General features: G+C 45.4%; 1 protein-coding gene across 2 annotated transcripts in view; it reads right to left on the minus strand.

Moving 5' to 3' along the window:
• The window catches only part of ST7 (suppression of tumorigenicity 7), a 122,915-nt gene that overhangs the window by 94,358 nt on the left and 16,412 nt on the right, over positions 1-12,145 (minus strand). The gene's annotated exons all lie outside the window — the stretch shown is intronic.

The raw sequence follows: 12,145 nt of genomic DNA on the forward strand, positions 1-12,145 counted from the left end.
TCATTTTGCTTTATATACACATGATTACCCTATCTAAATTTACTTCTTACTAGTGTATCATTTCCTACTCATCATTTGACTTTTATTCCTCCAACACTATTTACCTACTCTCTTCCACTACCTCACCACCATATCACACTTCCTAATTGTCTGCCTCCCCTCTAATTAACTGCATCCTCTGTTGTGCTTTCCTGCCCACCTCCTACTTACTCTCTAGACATCCTTCGCCCTCCCCCCACCTTGATTCAGCCACAATGCCTCCTCCCCCCTGCCCCATACCAACCATATCCACCGGCTTGCATCTTCCCCTTAGATCTAGCCCACACGCACTCACCCACAACCCAGACAATCTCATCCACATATCCCCGTGCACTCCCTCCCATTCTCCTGTGCTCTCTGGAACACCAGATCCTTCTGCAATAAACTGCCGGCTATCTGCGGCCTCTTTATTTCTCACTCTCTAAATCTTCTCGCCATCACCAAAACCTGGCTCTCCTCACATGACACTGCCTCCCCTGCTGCACTCTCCTTTGGGGGCCTCGCCTTCACCCACTCTGTCAGTCCTGACAACCGCCAAGGCGGCGGAGTGGGCATCCTCCTATCCCCCAACTGCACCTTTCGCATTATCCCACCTGAGCCCTCCCTTTCTTTCTCCACCTTTGAGGTACACCCTATCCATCTCTTCTACCCCATTCATCTCCGTGTTGCAGTCATCTACCATCCCCCACCCAATTCCTTGACGACTTTGCTGCCTGGCTTCCCTACTTCCTCTCTGTTGACCTTCCCTCTATAATCCTTGGTAACTAACATCCCTATTGACATCACAAACCCTGCATCCACCAATCTTCTTAGCCTCTCCTCCTCCTTTGGACTTTCTCAATGGACCTCCACTGCCTCGGCCACTCCCTTGACCTTGTTTTCAACCATCTGTGTAACTTCTCCGACTTCTCCCAACTCCTCCACTCCTCCCCTCACCCAAAGCCACAATCACCAGACGTAAGACTCTCGACCCTGCTGTCCTGTCTTCATCACTTGATACTCTCCTCTCTCCTCTATGAATCATGGCCTGCCCTAACCAGGCAGCCTCCTTCTACAACATCACCCTCACTTCTGCACTTGACTCCATTGCCCCCACCTCCTCTGTCCCCCTCCGTCAGTCCAAACCCCAACCCAGGCACTCCAAACTGACCCTTTTTCTCCAAAAGTGCAGCTGAGCACCTCAGGAGGAAATCTCGCTCACTTCCTTCAAGTTTGTCCTCTCTTCCTACAGCTCAGCCCTCTGCCTCACCAAGGAATCCTTCTTCCAGTCGCTCATATCCTCTCAGTCCTCCAATCCCTGCCGCCTCATTGGTACTTTCAACACTCTCCTTCGTCCGTCCCCCTCCACCCCTCCCATCCTCCCTCACTGCATTTGACTTTGCCTCCTTCTTCTTTTCCAAAATTGAGGCAATTTGTAACAGTATTTCCTTCAAACTCTTTGCTGTAACCCCACCTCCCGCACCATCCGTACCTCCCAGCCACCCCACCTTGTGCTCCTTCAGCTCCACCACGGGTGTCGAGGTCCACTCCCCTCTCCACCTGCCCCCTTGACCCCCTCCCTTCTTGCCTTCTATGCTCCCTCTCCTCCACCGCCTGTTCCCACCTTGCTCACCTTTTCAACTTATCGCTCCCCACCGGCATCATTCAAACATGCTCTTGTCAAACCTATTCTTAAAAAACCCAACCTCGACCCGTCCTCACCCGCCAATTACCGCCCCATTTCTCTTCTCCCTTTTGCCTCCAAACTACTCGAGCAGCTTGTCTACAGCCGCATCACCAGCTATCTCTCTGACAACTCCATCCTTGATTCTCTTCAATCTGGCTTTCGCCCACTTCACTTCACTGAAACTGCCCTGGCCAAAGTCACCAATGACCTGCTTGCAACCAAATCCAGGGGCCACTTCTCTCTGCTCATCCTCCTGGACCTCTCTGCAACCTTCGACACCCTGGATCATACTCTCCTCCTCCGCACCCTTCAGACCTTTGGCATTTCTAACACCATCCATGCCTGGTTCACCTCTTACCTCACCAAACGCTCCTTCTCTGTGTCTGCCTCTGGCTCCACCTCCCCCCTTCCACCCTGCCCGTTGGGTGTCCCGCAGGGTTCTGTCCTGGGCCTGCTGCTCTTCTCCCTGTACACCTCTACACTAGGAGAACTCATCAACTCCTTCGGCCTCCAATACCACCTCTATGCCGATGACACGCAACTATACCTCTCCTTCTCCTGAACTCTCCCCTTCTGTCCTCACTCAGGTATCCAGCTGCCTCTCCGCCATCCCTTCCTGGATGTCAGAGTGCTCTCTGAAGCTCAACATGGACAGAACGGAACTCATAATTTTTCCTCTTAAGTCCCCACTCCAACCAATCTTGCTATCACTGTTGACAACACAATCATCTCCCCTGTCCCCCAACTTCACTGTTTGGGTGTCACCCTTGACTCCACCCTCTCCTTCACCCCCAACATTCAAACTCTGGCTCAATACTGTCGGTTCCAGCTATGCAACATCGCTCGCATTAGGCCTTTCCTCTCCCAGAATGCTACCAAACTGATTATTCATTCACTAATCATTTCTCGGCTTGACTACTGCAACCTTCTCCTTACTGGCCTCCCACATTGCCATCTTGCCGCCCTCCAGTCTGTTCTCAGAACTGCAGCTAGACTTATCTTTCTCTCCCACCGTTCCACTTCTGCTGCTCCCCTCTGCCAAAACCTGCACTGGCTCCCATTCCCCTACAGAATCCTCTTCAAACTCCTCACCTTCACATACAAGGTCCTCTCTAACTCTACTGCTCCCTACATCTCCAACCTCATCTCCTTACATACTCCCTCTAGCTCACTCCGGTCTGCCAATGACTGTTACCTCTCCTCCACCCTGGTTACTTCATCTCATGCTCGTATCCAAGATTTTCCCCGTGCAGCCCCCCTCCACTGGAATGAGCTCCCTCGCTCGAACAGGAACTCCCCAACCTTGCAGAGCTTCAAACGTGCACTGAAAACCCACCTGTTCATCAAAGCATACCCTTTCACCACATAACCATGTTACCAGGTCTCTGTCCCTCCTGCCTCAGCCATCTCTACCTCGCCTACTTCCACTCAGGTCCACCTTCTACACACTCATGCCTCATGTCATCTGTCTGTCTCCCCTCTCCCCTAGATTGTAAGATCATAAGAGCAGGGTCCTCCTCCCCACTGTCTCACAGCCTTCTTCTCTAGCACTTCTATGACAGCCTTCACCTTCAGAGCTGTACTGTGTATGGAAAACTGTGATGCTAATTGTTACTTGTGTTCTGTTTATATTTTGGCTACTGTATTGTAATGTTATGTTCTGTGTACCCTTTACTGTATGTACGGCGCTGCGGACCACTTGTGGCGCCCTATAAATAAAATGTAATAATAATAATAATAATAATAATAATATTTAACACCTTCATGTTACCCATAAAAGTGACAAAAGGAGAAGAATGTAAGTTCTTTTGAGCTGACCTTCACTATGATTTGCCTCATGTCAGCACACCCACTTCACCAACCCAATGCTGTGTTGACGGGATTGGACAATTAGTACAGCCCTGTCCTCTCCTGCACTGCGATTGGTGGATGACCAATGACATCTGCCAATTATTGTGCTACTGTGTGATAGATGGAAAAAACTTTGGATTAATTTCCTTCACACTAATCAAGCCTACCTCCAAGATTCTTGTTTATTTTAGATGATAACCAAGGAGGTACTGAGGGTCAAATTATTTATTTTGTTAAGAAATATAAAAAAAAAAGACCAACCAGCAGGACATCATAAAGCCCAATCTGACCTTACCGACACTTTTCAAACCATTCAGACAGGAAAAAGATGGCCACAGTGCAATATTGTACATTCAATAATCCACAGAATGCAGTATTGAAAGGTAAAGCTTAATGCATCATGGATATCACAAAACATATCATATCCTTATCAATTCTGGGTGGGTAAAAGTAGAGATGAGCGGTTCTACACGGTTATGTTCAAATCTGAAAAACGGCATCTTAATCAGCTCTTACATGTATTGGCTAGCCAATAAGATAAATCCGACCTTGCAGTAATTTGGCGAAAAAACCGAACCACTCAACTTTAGTTAAAAGTAAATATAAAAGGGACCCTGTGCCTCTGGCTGTGGCATCATCAAGGGGAAAAGTAGGTACCAAAATGGACTGAATATGTAAATTATGTATAATGTACATTTTTAATACCTGTTGTAGCTAGCTGTGGCACCTGAACAGTGTCTGTAACTGCAGAACCAAAACAGGTTAATACATTGCTTTACAATGAATTTAAACGTTGGAATGCATTTTAGTATGATATATTTAATATTTGGCACTGCTGCTCAGAAATAGTTAAAATATCCAGGAAAGGGAAGCCTATTGGTGTCACAGAGATGGAGCAAATAACATGTTGATTAAGCATTTAATTAACCATTTGTTCTGGAGGCCAATGGTACATATGTCTGTTGGTATTTTTTTTTTTTAGTTTTCTAGAGATGTCTCCCATAATGAGGGAGATATTTATGTTTTAAAGCAAACTGAGTTTAACTCTAAATAGATAATTTGGTTAAGTGTGGTGTCTTAGTGTAGATACATTACAGGCAGGTCATCCTTCCTCTGGGTATTTAAAGGATGAATGCAACTGATAAATTGCTGTCAACTGGATACCTATCCAGTTTTGAAAGGCATTATTAACGCAAGATGTTTGACCTAAATATTAATTGGTTTAAAAAGGCAGGGGGTTAGCTTTCCATCTATCAACATGTGTGTTGAAACTATATAAAATAGCATTTGCCAGTTCAGTTGTAGACCCTCTGAACATATAGAGAGTGTTACATCTGTACACTGTGAAATTCCTAGTACCTTAAACTAAAAAATTGTCCATAGTAAGCAGCCAGTGGGGAATTAGCAGACACCAACCACGCACACCAAGAGGTAAATGTTGCCCGTGTGGTCAAAAGGGGCCACGCAGAACAAGTGGTTCCATGTGTTGGTGTAGGAGCCTGGTGGTGGCAGTGAGTTACTCTCCTTCAATGTAGTGGAAGTCAGTAACATAGTGTTCATTCTAGCACCGTGCACTGTCACAACCCGTGCAGTTCCGCTTTTCCTGTCTGGGGTGTCGCTTTCTGCTCTGGTGCTTCTAGCACACTCTGGTTTGTTGTAACAGCTGAGTGTGCTAGAAGCACCGGAGCGGAGCGACACCCCAGACAGGAAAGAGGAACTGCATGGTTTATGACAGGTGCAGGGTGCTAGAATGAAGACTATTAACAAGCAGTTACTGACAGTGAGAGGGAATGTCTATACCCCAGGAATGGCAGGAACAACCTACACTGGAAGATCAGGAAAACAATAACTTCTCTGCAACCTGTAGCTTGTCCCTTCAAGCTGGTTCTCTCACATTCTTTAACTCAATTTTGACAAATAGTATCCTCTCTGTCTATTTCACTGTAGCTATAACGCTATAAACCTTGCAGAGTCCTACAATCAGCTGCTTCTTAATATCTCATTTAATTATTGAATGTGGACTACAAGTTATTCACTAAATAATAGCAGAACATTTTAAATATTGGTGCATTGAGACCAGACTGGTGTGAAGCAGGAATACATCCACAAAGTTTTGCCAGCTCTGCAGTGTCTTTTAGATAATCATGAAGATGGTCTCAACATCTCTTGTCTCTTGATGCTGAGAAAGCATTTGATTCAGTTGTTTGGAACCATCTTTAGGATACTTTACACAGGTTTAGCTTCCCTCTGCAGATTACTCTTACAAATATTGTACTCTGTATCGACCTGCCAAACTGTTACTAAATGTCTATTTCCTCTGCCTTTCCTATCTAAGAAGGCATCTAACAGTCCTCTATATCCCTTATTATTTGCCAGTGTAATAGAACCTTTAGCCATTTATCTACGCTCGAATACTCATTTTTACGGCATTCTGTAGCACAGAGTTGATACCGTCATATATTGCAGATCAAAGCGGCTATTGCACTCTGTATGGCGGCTTTCTCGCATTTTATTTGGAACCGTAGGAAACCACGCATTGCTAGGATCATACAACCCAAAAGTAATAGAAAACTTGGTCTCCCAAACATATTGCCTTCTCTCAGATGGCCACTTTTAGATCAATCTCCGATTGGTGTTTGGTGAATGACCATTTTACTAACCCAACCTTGGGGGAATCCTTATTTGCCCTGTATTCTTCTACAGCCATCTTCAACACCCCATGGTCCAAAATTCCCAAGAGGAGCCTCAGCCATTCATAATTGCCTTGACTCCAAACCCCATTTTACCAAGTAGATACCACTTTGGGGTAATCCAGATTTTGAACCGTCGATCTCTATTTCCCACTACAGGTTGAGTCTCCCATATCCGAAATGCTCGGGACCAGGAGCATTTCGGATATTGTGTTTTTTCGGTTTTCAGAATACCTGAGGCCAGGGTGCTGTGCGAGTCTGGGAGTGTCACGGGAGGCCTAGCGGGAGTCGCAGGGGGGGGGGGTCCGGCAGGTGCCGCAGTGGGTCGAGCCTGTGGTGCAGGTGTAACAGGAGGGTGGACGTATGCTGCAGGGGCTCTGGCGAGTGTCAGGGATTTCCGACGGGTGCCGCTGCTGTGTAACAGGAGGCTGCAGGGGGTCTGGCGCTTGTCACTGGAATTTCCGGCAAGTGCATTGGGTCCGGCGGGCGCTTCGGGTATCACTGGAGGATCCGGTGAGTGACGTGCTGTCTGGAGTGTACCGTGGTGGAGATCCGGCATCTGGAGAAGAAGACTCATATTTTCTGGTGAGAAAATGCCTCTGAAGCCACACCCACCTTCTAGTCATTGGCCATTGACACTAGTGACGTCATGACGTCGGGTCACGTCATGGCTGCCCCGAAATATTCCGGTTTTTGGAATATTTCGGTTTTTAGAATATACGGTTATGGGAGACTCAACCTGTATATGGTTTGATGGACTAAGGGGATTGCAGCGATCCATAATATTTTTGACCCTGGAGGTCAACTACAGTAAATTCATTCCAGCAGCTCAAAGAGATGCATAACATTCCTAATTCCCAATTCTTTTTACACCTCCAAGTTCGGCACTATATCTTTTAGTAAATTGCCCTTCCGCTCTTCCAAATACCACAAAACCCCTACATTCCTTATCCTAACTAGTAGTACCTGCAAGTTTATATTATGGTTTCTATACCCGGATATTCTACCTGCTAATATAGAACGCATGTGGGGTCTCATTCAGATCCGCTCGCAAGCGTGTCGATGAAGAGGCCCTGCACACGCGTAGCGTCCACACTGCGCATGCGCAAGCCTCGGTGCGAGAGAGAAATTCTCACGCTCCGGGGCTTACTACAAAAGGGGTGGCTATCGATGGTGATCGAAAGCTCGCACAGTATTGTAGGCGGGCGGGAGGTGGCTTGCCAAACGGAGGCGTTCCCGACGGAATGCCTGCCGTTTGGGGGCGGCCCCAGTGACATCACTCGTGATGTCAGTGGTGAGCTTCCAGCTCTAATAGAGCCGAAAACTCACTGGGGCGTCGCAAGCCACGATGGTCGCGATGGTCTTGACCATTGCAACCATCAACCTGGCCACTCACTAAAGCTTTGGGTGGTCAGGAGACCGGCTCATTTTAGTGATGCGGCCGCCCTCATTCAGAGCGAGTGCTCGCATTTTGCAAGCGGCTCTGAATGAGGTCCATGGTCCCATGTGCGGGTTGCATGGAAACATGACTTTCCCGAGCTAGATGCACCAGGGTGTTTATTACATTCTATGGAACAAACCATGCGCTTTGTTGACTTTGCTAAATTGCAAGAACTACATGTTAGGGTTCTCAATCTAGTGTTTGCATCTCAAGCCCAGAGACATTACGTGCTCCAGGAGGAGTCCGATGCCTGCCTGAAATGTAAACAGTCTTCAGCGACATTACTTCATAATGTTTGACTGTGCCCTTTAATAAAAAAAAATCTGGTTTTAAGTTAGTGATCATATAACATTTTTAACTGGTACAATATCATCTCACCTTTTGGAACTAAACATGTTGTTTTGATTCCTGGTCTCCCTTCCTCATTTCACCCACTGCCATACCCTTCCTCACAATGGTTATGACAAAGCAATATTGTCCAAATGGTTCTCTTCGACCCCTCCCATACTGGGCATGGTTTTCACTGTTTTATATTTTGACTGACAAAATGCTGTATTAGACATTCAGGGGTCTATTTACTAAGCAGTGTTAGGAGACAAAGTGAAAAGTGATAAGGTGCCAGCCAATCAGCTCCCAAGTGCCATTTCACAGGCTGTGTTTGAAAACTTACAGCAAGTAGCAGCTTTATATTGATAACATGCCCCCAATGATCACTTAATACAAGTATTTGAAAATACTACTTGTTCCTTATTATTCATTCTAGCCTAACCTTATGTTACCCCTAAATCTTTTCTGCAGTTTATGACTCTTTTACATTGTGAATAGTTTATATACATATTCCCGAAGCTCAGGCAGTCACTCATAAAAGAGGGTGTACTTTACTCCGTTGCCTGCTGTACATAGCGTGCCTGTTGAGGTACGCTATATGTAGAAATACATTAGGAAGCGGCACTCTGAGATTTCAAACAGAAACATACACAAGTCGTCTCCGTGGTCAACTTTTCAATGTTTGCAATTTTCATTATATATATATGACGTCATCCTGCTCCAGCGTCACCACCCGGCTCCTGTGCTCCACGCTGGTCCCGACACGCCGCATCCATCTTCGGTGGTCTGCGGAGTGGTGTGTGGCATCCTGCGAGTGTCCCGGAGGACGTGTTGGTGATTTGCCTGGTTGGTTCACAATTTATCACGTGGTAACCAGTCCACCCTGTTTTATACATAGGTACGAGCATGCCCCTTGTGATGCTGAGCATAGTTGTTTCTGTGTTTGATTAAATACTTTTATGCACTATGGAGCGCCCCCATATGTCAATTTTCTTATAGATTTCATCATCCTGAGAGATCCAGGATTCATCTGTCACTCATTTTGGGGAGCAGCGGTCCCAGCTCTTTGTGAGTGTTTTAGGACCAGCATTGGTCGTTGTGTGGTGAGCTTTATACACACTCACCGACTTTACATACTGATAGACTGTTAGCGCCGGTCATTACTTTTTGTCCTTTGCATATATTTTACATACATATACACACACGTACACTACCGTTCAAATGTTTGGGGTCAACCAGAGAGTTTCGTTTTTTACATGAAAACTGACTATTTATCAAATGAACATATAGTAAAGACATTGGAAAGGTTAGAAATAATGATTTTTATTTTAAATAAATAATTTTGTCCTTCTAACTTTGCTTTCATCAAAGAATGCTCCTTTTACAGCAATTACAGTATTGCAGACCTTTGGCATTCTAGCTGTTAATTTGTTGAGGTAATCTGAAGAAATTTCACCCCACGCTTCCTGAAGCACCTCCCATAAGTTAGATTGGCTTGATGGGCGTACCATACGGTCAAGCTGCTCCCACAACAGCTAAATGGGGTTGAGATCTGGTGACTGTTCTGGCCACTCCATAATAGACAGAATACCAGCTGCCTGCTTCTTCCCTAAATAGTTCTTGCATAGTTTGAAGGTGTGCTTTGGGTCATTGTCCTGTTGGAGGTGGAAATTGGCTCCAATCAAGCTCTGTCCACAGGGTATGGCATGGCGATGCAAAATGGAGTGATAGCCTTCCCTATTCAAAATCCCTTTTACCTTGTACAAATCTCCCACTTTACCAGCACCAAAGCAGCCCCAGACCATCACATTACCTCCACCATGCTTGACAGATGGCATCAGGCACTCTTCCGGCATCTTTTCACTTGTTCTGCATCTCACAATTGTTCTTCTGTGTGATCCAAACACCTCAAACTTCGATTCGTCTGTCCATAACACTTTTTTGCAATCTTCCTTTGTCCAATGTCTGTGTTCTTTTGCCCATATTAATCTTTTCCTTTTATTGGCCAGTCTCAGATATGGCTTTTTCTTTGCCACTCTGCCAAGAAGGCCAGCATCCCAGAGTCGCCTCTTCACTGTAGACGTTGACACTGGCATTTTGCAGGTACCATTTAATGAAGCTGCCAGTTGAGGACTTGTGAGGCGTCTATTTCTCAAAGTAGAGACTCTAATGTACTTGTCTTCTTGCACAGTTGTGCACCAGGGCCTACCACTTCTCTTTCTACTCTGGTTAGAGCCTGTTTGTGCTGTTCTCTGAAGGGTGTAGTACACACCGTTGTAGGAAATGTTCAGTTTCTTGGCAATTTCTCGCATGGAATAGCCTTCATTTCTAAGAACAAGAATAGACTGTCAAGTTTCAAATGAAAGTTCTCTTTTTCTGGCCACTTGGAGAGTATAATCGAACCACAAATGTGATGCTCCAGATACTCAACTAGCTCAAAGGAAGGCCAGTTTATTAGCTTAATAAAATACAGTACTTGCAAATCTCTGCGCTCCTCTGAGATAGGTATCAAGTGTTAGACAGTATATGGATGAGGCAGTTCCCCCAAGAAATAAGTTCCTGTGATGTTCCTTTCACAATAATTCATACAATAAAATTCTTTGAATGGTGGGTCTATCTCCTTAATGGACCATTTCAATTTACCTGCAGCGCAGTGTGCCCAGTCCCTGCGTGTCTCCGCGTCAGGTCGTAGCTCACTCTCTCACCGGCAGCCGGCAGGCACTCTCATAGCCGGGGAGCTCTGTAAAGTTTGCAGCTGAGTGTCTCGGAGTCTCTGAGCAGGTGACACAAGAACCGAGGTGACAGCAATAGTCCTCCTGAGGGACGGGTGACAGTGCTGTATCAGCTGCTGCTGCGTCTGCGCTTCCTATTGCACTCCGCTCAGGAGCAAAATATGTCTCTGTGCAGCGTTCAGTCCAACCACATCCTCTGCCTGTGCGCTCTGCTTTCTCTTCCACTGCTAAGGATGGCAGAGACGCCCTGACAGTCACAACGCAGCCCGGACCTACTACTGCATCCAGACCGGAGAGAGGGAGAGAGAGCGAGAGGTGCCAAGTTACAGCAGCCTGATGTGATGTACACACAGCCTAGTTTATTAGCTTCTCTAACCCTCTCAAGGGTTTGTCTTCTGACGCGCTTAGCAAACAATGTACCATTAGAACACTGGTGTGATGGTTGCAGGAAATGGGCCTCTATACACCCATGTAGATATTACTTTAAAAACCAGATGTTAAAAGCTAGTATAGTCATTTACCACATTAATAATGTATAGTGTGTATTTCTGATTAATTTAATGTTATCTTCATTGAAAAAAACAGTGCTTTTTTCCAAAACGGTAGTGTATATGTGTTTTTTTTTTTACAGCCATTTTATATTTTATTATATGCCTGGCTCTATATTTCTTTTGTAAATTATGTTGTACTTCCTATGGAGAAGTTTTTTTCCCAAGGAATTACTTTATGTACTATTATCTTTATTGTCCATGTTTTGCATTTTGTTCTGTGGTTGTTAATGTTATATGCCTTAGTCAACTTCCAGTGCAAACTGTTTTTCTCTTTTACTTTAACTGTGTTCAGTCCATGTTTTATTAATAAGTTATGCTTTTCTGCCTCAATAAAATTGTTTCTGAAAAAAAAAATTACCAATTAGGATTTTGAAATCATAGGTCTAAAGGGGCCCTTATAATCTAGCCACTATCTCGACAATTCCCCGTTATGCTGACGGTGGGGGTCGGGCAAACAGGAATATAAAGGTCATAAGTCAAAAAATTTAGAAAAACCATAATAGACAAAAAATAGATTATCCCACTCCCAAAATGGGCTAGATTCAATTCAACGCAAATTGAATAGCGCCGAGAATGAGCTCCCGGAGCTATTCATTCAGCGAACTGCTAAGACCGACTAAGGTTTTCTTCTCGCATCACTCCTGGGATGAGAGCAGAAATCTATCAAAAGTACAGGCGCAATGCTGTTTTCTGCCCTTAGCACAGTGGAAACAGCATCGCGCCGGGAAGTATGGTCAGAGAATGCCCGTTATCATGACTAAACACCCTGTTTAAGGCGCGAGGGGCGGGAGAATGGACATTCCCCGACCTAATATCGTGCAGAATTGAATAGCTCTGGGAGCTCCTTC

This window comes from Taudactylus pleione, unplaced genomic scaffold, assembly GCF_031769625.1.
Source record: "Taudactylus pleione unplaced genomic scaffold, aTauple2 ptg000041l, whole genome shotgun sequence".
In the NCBI taxonomy this organism is placed as follows: Eukaryota; Metazoa; Chordata; class Amphibia; order Anura; family Myobatrachidae; genus Taudactylus; species Taudactylus pleione.